Source organism: Ascaphus truei, chromosome 2, assembly GCF_040206685.1.
Source record: "Ascaphus truei isolate aAscTru1 chromosome 2, aAscTru1.hap1, whole genome shotgun sequence".
NCBI classification, from domain to species: domain Eukaryota; kingdom Metazoa; phylum Chordata; class Amphibia; order Anura; family Ascaphidae; genus Ascaphus; species Ascaphus truei.
In genome coordinates, this window is record NC_134484.1 from 6,464,499 (window position 1) to 6,472,557 (window position 8,059).

Here is an 8,059-nt window from a genome sequence, read left to right on the forward strand (position 1 = left end):
CCTGTACTTAATGTTAAGGATAGGGTTACAAAAGGTATATAAACTGTGGTCAACCCTATATCCGGGGTCTTCTATACCATCTTGATTGTACCTGATTGCTGGAGAATTGCTATGCAACATACTTCTCATTCCCCATCCCCCAAGTAAGTGTTACCTCTTGCCTGTTACTGTACTATATTGTGTGTTCACCTATCCAAAGGAATAAATATACTTTATTATATCTAAACCTCGTTCAGTTCAAACCCAGTTATTTTGGTGTAAATTACAACCTGTCATAAGCTATCGTGACACTGTGTAACTCTATAACTATATAACTGTGTAACAATGTAACTATGTAAATTGGCTGGGTATAATATAGTGAAGTGAATAATTGTCTGATTAGAAGCATACTGGAGAAGAGACCTAAAACTTGACATTTAATACATCATTTAAAATAATTAGCAAATAGTAAAATAATAGAGCAATAAAAATGTTAAATTAAGTTGCCCAACAACGATCCTGGAAGGAGGCTAACGGGTGAGGGAGAAGGCAGATTGCTCTAGGCCGGTGCTGTGGGCTGTTGCTGTGGTGTAGGTCGGTGCTGTGGGCCGATGCTGTGGGCCGGTGCTGTGGTTCTTCAGCTTTCCATACAGCAGCCTGAAAGTCACTTTGAAAGTCTGCAATTCTCCCCCTCCCACTGTCAGTGCCAGAAGTTGGGTCCAACTTCCGCTAGACTGGAGGAGGGAGCTGGGGGGGGGGGAGCTGGAGGAAGCAGCTGGATGGGGGTGCTGGAGGGGGGAGCTGGAGGAGGGAGCTGGTGGGGGATCTGGAGGAGGGAGCAGGAGGAGGGTGCTGGAGGAGGGAGATTGAGGGTGGTGCTGGAGGAGGGAGATGGAGGGGGTGCTGGAGGGGGGTGCTGGAGGAGAGAGCTGGAGGAATGAGCTGGAGGAGGGAGCTGGAGGAGGGAGCTGGAGGAGGGAGCTGGAGGAGGGAGCTCGAGGAGGAAGCTGGAGGAGGAAGCTGGTGGGGGAGCTGTAGGAGGGAACTGGAGGAGGGTCCTGGAGGAGGGAGCTGGTGGGTGAGCTGGAGGAGGGAGCAGGAGTAGGGAGCTGTAGGAGGGAGATGGATGGTGGTGCTGGAGGAGGAAGCTGGAGGAGGAAGCTGGACGATGGTGCTGGAGGAGGGAGCTGGAGGAGGGTGCTGGTGGGGGAGCTGGAGGAGGGTGCTGGAGGAGGGAGATGGACGATGGTGCTGGAGGAGGGAGCTGGAGGAGGGTGCTGGTGGGGGAGCTGGAGGAGGGTGCTGGTGGGGGAGCTGGAGGAGGGTGCTGGAGGAGGGAGATGGAGGATGGTGCTGGAGGAGGGAGCTGGAGGAGGGTGCTGGTGGGGGAGCTGGAGGAGGGTGCTGGTGGGGGAGCTGGAGGAGGGAGATGGACGATGGTGCTGGAGGAGGGAGCTGGAGGAGGGTGCTGGTGGGGGAGCTGGAGGAGGGTGCTGGTGGGGGAGCTGGAGGAGGGAGATGGAGGATGGTGCTGGAGGAGAGAGCTGGAGGGGGGAGCTGGAGGAGGAAGGGGGAGGCTGGAGAGGGGTGCCGGAGGGGTGAGCTGGAGGAGGAAGCTAGAGGGGGAAGTTGGAGGAGGGTGCTGGAGAGGGGAGTTGGAGGGGGAGACTGGAGGAGGGAGCAGGAGGAGGAAGCAGGAGGAGGAAGCTGAAGGGGGAGTTGGATGGGGGAGCTGGAGGGGGAGGCTGGAGAAGGGTGCCATAGGGGTGAGCTGGAGGAGGAAGATAGGGGGGAGCTGGAGGAGGAAGCTAGAGGGGGGAGCTGGAGGACGGTGCAGGAGGAGGGTGCTGGAGGGGGAAGCTAGAGGGGGGAGCTGGAGGAGGGAGCTGGAGGACGAAGCTGGAGGAGGGTGCTGGAGGTGGGAGCTGGAGGAGGAAGCTGGAGGAGGAAGCTAGAGGAGGGAGCTGAAGGAGGGTGTTGGAGGAGGGTGCTGGAGGGGGAGGCTGGAAGAGGTAGCTGGAGGAGGGAGCAGGAGGAGTGTGCTGGAGGGGGGAGCTTGAGGAGGAAGCTAAATGGAGGAGCTGTAGGAGTGAGCAGGAGGAGTGTGCTGGAGGAGGGAGCTGGAGGAGGGAGCTGGAGGGGGATTCTGGAGAAGGGTGCCAGAGGGGTGAGCTGGAGGAGGAAGCTAGGGGGGAGCTGGAGGAGGAAGCTAGAGGGGGGAGCTGGAGGAGGAAGCTAAAGGGGGGAGCTGGAGGAGGGAGCAGGAGGAGGGAGCTGGAGGACGGTGCAGGAGGAGGGTGCTGGAGGAGGAAGCTAGGGGGGAGCTGGAGGAGGAAGCTAAATGGGAGAGCTGGAGGAGGAAGCTGGAGGAGGGACCTGGAGGAGGGAGCTGGTGGGGGAGCAGGAGGAGGGAGATGGAGGGGTGGTGCTGGAGGAGGGTGCTGGAGGAGGGAGCTGGAGGAGGGAGCTGGTGGGGGAGCAGGAGGAGGGTGCTGGGGGGGAGCTGGAGGGGGTGCTGGAGGGAGAGCTGGAAAGGGGAGCTTGAGGAGGGAGATGGAGGGGGAAGCTACAGGTAGGAGCTGGAGGAGGGAGATGGAAGGGGGAGCTGGAGGAGGGAGCTGGAGGGGGGTTCTGGAGGAGGGAGCAGGAGGAGGAAGCTGGAGGAGGGTGCTGTAGGGGAGTGCCGGAGGAGGGAGCTGGAGGGGGGAGCTGGAGAGGGAGGCTGGTGGAGGGTGCTGGAGGGGTGAGCTGGAGGAGGAAGCTAGAGGGGGGAGCTGGAGGAGGAAGCTAGAGGGGGGAGCTGGACGAGGAAGCTAAAGGGGGAGCTGGAGGGGGAAGCTAAAGGGGGGAGCTGGAGGAGGAAGCTAAAGGGGGGAGCTGGAAGACGGTGCAGGAGGAGGGTGCTGGAGGAGGAAGCTGGAGGCGGAAGCTACACTGGCGACACACTTTATTCGAGCTTGGCTAGTCCCACGAATTTGGGTATACCCGGGTGTATTGAGGTTTGTGACTGTTTTCTGCCCGAGTGCATTGAGTTATTTTCCAAGCAGGGATTGAAGCATTTTATTCCCGCTGGCTGCAATACTGCACAGTATATATATATAAACTGCATTACAATTCATGAATTTATGCCATCTGGTAGACACGCGAAGCATTGCAGCCTATTAAATCCTAATCATTATCATTTAACAGATCAGCCGCCCATCAGCCAGGCATGAACCCAGGCTGGGAAGGCAAATGCAACGGGGCTTGTCAGAGGTTAGGAGCGGCACATTCCACGTATCTGCCAGGTACATACCGGGTATTTGCTCGAATAAAGTGTGTCGGTGCAGTAGAGGAGGGAGCAGGAGGGGGGAGCTGGAGGAGGAAGCTGGAGGGGGGAGCAGGAGGAGGGAGCAGGAGGGGGGAGCTGGAGGAGGAAGCTGGAGGGGGGAGCAGGAGGAGGGAGCAGGAGGAGGGAGCTGGAGGGGGGAGCTGGAGGGGGGAGTTGGAGGATGGAGCAGGAGGAGGCAGTTGGATGAGGGTGCCGGAGGGGGGAGCTAGAGGGGGGAGCTGGAGGAGGGTGTTGGAGGAGGGTGCTGATTTAGGGTGTTGGAGGAGGGTGCTGAAGGAGGGTGTTGGAGGAGGGTGCTGAAGGAGGGTGCTGGAGGAGGGTGCTGAAGGAGGGTGTGGAGGAGGGTGCTGAAGGAGGGTGTTGGAGTAGGGTGCTGGAGGAGGAAGCTAGGGGGGAGCTGGAGGAGGAAGCTGGAGGTGGAAGCTAGAGGGTTAGAATGAGCAGGAGAGGGGAAAGAGGGGGGAGTTTAAGGGGGGGCGTTATTTGCGAACCTATTGCACAAGGCCAGTATAAATAGTCCCTAATGTCGACGTCAGGGCAAAAACGGGGGCGCCGCAAAGCATATTAATGGCAAATGAACATGCAGCATAAATGGCAACACAAATAGACATAAATCAGTAACAAGAGCATACAAACGTATCAAAGTATGACAGATCTGTGCAGAGTGGAACCGCAATGAGTAATGTAAGGGAAAAACAAACATCAATTAGCACACAATAAAATGCACAATGTATAGACTACAAAGGTAAAACATGAATACCCAGACATTAATGGCATATAACACAATAAATGAAATAAAACAAGTAAATGTGAAAGAGCGCCATAAATGATAATTATATGAAAAAGGAATTAAGGTCTCTGTCAATATTCAGACCTGAGGGCTTTTATCTTTAATTTTTGTATGCAGAAACCTCCTGTATACCATTCCCTCCTCTGCAATGAGATTTAACTGTATCAATGCCTTGATATAAGAGCCCTGACGGATTGGACTGGTGAAACTGGTGAAACTGGTGAAACTTCCTAAAATGTAAAGAAACATTATGACTTCCCAGTCCTAAAGTGACGTTCCCAATAGTTCCAAAATCCTGACTCGTGGTGGTGTAACGGTGCGACCTCCGTATTGTAGCCTGCAAGGACAGTTTATTAGGAAAATCCCTGATGTGCTTTTACAATTAATAAAGTCTTTATCTATATAAAAAATTGTTTGTTTGTGGGTTTGTGGCTTGGCGAAGCGTTGGCGTATATGAGCGTTGGCGCATGGGAGCGATGGCACATGGGAGCTTTGGCGCATGGGAGCGTTGGCCCATGGGAGCGTTGGCCCATGGGAGCGTTGGCCCATGGGAGCGTTGGCCCATGGGAGCGTTGGCCCATGGGAGCGTTGGCGTATGGGAGCGTTGGCGTATGGGAGCGATGGCACATGGGAGCGTTGGCGTATGGGAGCGATGGCGCATGGGAGCGATGGTGCATGGGAGCGATGGCGCATGGGAGCGATGGCGTATGGGAGCGATGGCGTATGGGAGCGATGGCGTATGGGAGCGATGGCGCATGGGAGCGATGGCGCATGGGAGCGATGGCGTATGGGAGCGATGGCGCATGGGAGCGATGGCGTATGGGAGCGATGGCGTATGGGAAATAAGCTTCTTCAAATCGGTGAAGGTACTTTCCCCACTCAGTCGGCATCAGGTGAAACGGGAGCACCAGGGGGAAGGGGGGAAGGAACACGGCAGCCAGCCCCAGGGACCGGGGGGGGTGGGAAGGAACACCCCCCGCTACCACCTCCCGCCCCGCAGGGGCAGCCAGCCATGGGGACCGGGGGTAGGAGGGGGGGGACACACCGTGCGAGCAGGAGGAGCAGCAACACACACCCCCCATTACTTACCCGTGCAGGGTTAAAGTCCTGGCAGCTCCATCCTGCGTCACGACTGGGTCAGTACACGTGAGCATGAAATCCCAGGCAACGCTGGGTATATAAGCTAGTATATTTAATACGTGTTTTGGGTTTACGCTTGTTCCCTTGTTGTTGTGCTAATATGTGCCTGCCACGTGCCCCTAGAGAGGAGGTTAATAGTACATAGAAGGTTAAAGTCCCAATTGTAGGCAATGAGTGAGCTTATTAAAAAGGATTCACCTGATAATGGCAGGAAGATCGTGCAGTTATAGATTTACTATGCAGAATCAAATTCTTGCTATAGGACTACTTCAGGTACAAATATAAGTAGGGTGACCAGATGTCCCGGTTTAGCCGGGACAGTCCCGGTTTTTTAATGCCTGTCCCAGCTGCCCTGCATTCTTTAAAATGTCCCGTTTTTTTGTGGCTGTCCCGGTTTTGACCATCAGAGCAGGGGGGGGGGGCAGCAGAGAGAAAGAATGCAGGAACAGAGCAGAGGCCGGTCTGACAGTAGCTGCAGAGGGTGGGGGCGGGGGCGGGGTTAGAGGCGGGGTTAGAGGCAGAGGATGGGGGCGGGGTTAGAGGCAGAGGAGCCTCAGCAGTGAGACAGTGGGAGCTTCGGTGTCTGCTGCCAGGGCTCCAGATGGCTTCCCCTCCAATGTTCCACAGAGGCAGGTAGGGAGCAGAACAGATGGACGGACGGACGGACATGAGAGAGAGAGACAGCATGGGGGGGAGAGAGAGGCAGCATGGGGGGGGGAGAGAGGCAGCATGGGGAGGAAGAGAGAGGCAGCATGGGGAGGAAGAGAGAGGCAGCATGGGGGGGAGAGACAGATGGGGGGGTTGTGCAGACTCTTATGTATCTTGCAAGCTCATAAGAGGTATGAGCAGCCCCCTGAAACATCGCGATAAGAGGAGGACCAATCCGGAAGTGCCGGATGACATCAGATCCGACCGTCACGCGGAAGAAAATGGCGCTGGAACGCAAGTGCTGGCGACGCATGCGCAGAAGAGAATAGAGATGAAGGAGTCCAACAAAGAAGGAGAAAGGCGTCACCTAAACGCAACAGCAGAAAGAGGCTCTCAGGAACTATTGTGGTTTGAATGATCAGGGGAGGCAGATTGGGGTCAGCTGGGTTGGTTTTTCACTTGTTTTCACCTGTTGTATTATCTTTGGTTGAGGGTATATATACTAGGTTTATCCTCAGTTGGTTCATGCCTAGTCACTTGAGAAAGGCCTATTGGTCGAAACGTTGTGTGGCACAATACATTTTCTTTATTCAGAAATCCGTAGAGCGTTGGATCCTTCTTTCCTGAGCAGTGTATGGTGTGCCAGTGTATGGTGTGCCAGTGTATGGTGTGCCAGGTTGTATGGTGTGCCAGGTTGTATGGTGTGCCAGGTTGTATGGTGTGCCAGGTTGTATGGTGTGCCAGGTTGTATGGTGTGCCAGGTTGTATGGTGTGCCAGGTTGTATGGTGTGCCAGGTTGTATGGTGTGCCAATGTGTGGTGTGCCAGGTTGTATGGTGTGCCAGTGTATGGTGTGCCAGGTTGTATGGTGTGCCAGTGTATGGTGTGCCAGTGTATGGTGTGCCAGTGTATGGTGTGCCAGTGTATGGTGTGCCAGGTAGTTGCAGTGTATGGTGTGCCAGTGTATGGTGTGCAAGGTTGTATGGTGTGCAAGGTTGTATGGTGTGCCAGTGTATGGTGTGCCAGGTTGTATGGTGTGCCAGGTTGAATGGTGTGCCAGGTTGTATGGTGTGCCAGGTTGTATGGTGTGCCAGGTTGTATGGTGTGCCAGGTTGTATGGTGTGCCAGGTTGTATGGTGTGCCAGGTTGTATGGTGTGCCAGGTTTTATGGTGTGCCAGGTTGTATGGTGTGCCAGTGTATAGTGTGCCAGGTTGTATGGTGTGCCAGTGTATGGTGTGCCAGGTTGTATGGTGTGCCAGGTTGTATGGTGTGCCAGGTTGTATGGTGTGCCAGGTTGTATGGTGTGCCAGTGTATGGTGTGCCAATGTATGGTGTGCCAGGTTGTATGGTGTGCCTGGTTGTATGGTGTGCCAGGTTGTATGGTGTGCCAGGTTGTATGGTGTGCCAGGTTGAATGGTGTGCCAGGTTGAATGGTGTGCCAGGTTGTATGGTGTGCCAGGTTGTATGGTGTGCCAGGTTGTATGGTGTGCCAGGTTGTATGGTGTGCCAATGTATGGTGTGCCAGGTTGTATGGTGTGCCAGGTTGTATGGTGTGCCAGGTTGTATGGTGTGCCAGGTTGTATGGTGTGCCAGGTTGAATGGTGTGCCAGGTTGTATGGTGTGCCAGGTTGTATGGTGTGCCAGGTTGTATGGTGTGCCAGGTTGTATGGTGTGCCAGGTTGTATGGTGTGCCAGGTTGTATGGTGTGCCAGGTTGTATGGTGTGCCAGGTTGTATGGTGTGCCAGTGTATGGTGTGCCAGGTTGTATGGTGTGCCAATGTATGGTGTGCCAGTGTATGGTGTGCCAGGTTGTATGGTGTGCCAGGTTGTATGGTGTGCCAGTGTATGGTGTGCCAGGTTGTATGGTGTGCCAGGTTGTATGGTGTGCCAGTGTATGGTGTGCCAGTGTATGGTGTGCCAGTGTATGGTGTGCCAGGTTGTGGCAGTGTATGGTGTGCCAGTGTATGGTGTGCCAGGTTGCGGCAGTGTATGGTGTGCCAGGTTGCGGAAGTGTATGGTGTGCCAGGTTGTATGGTGTACCAGTGTATGGTGTGCCAGTGTATGGTGTGCCAGGTTGTGGCAGTGTATGGTGTGCCAGGTTATGGTGTGCCAGGTTGCGGCAGTGTATGGTGTGCCAGATTGCGGCAGTGTATGGTGTGTCAGGTTGTGGC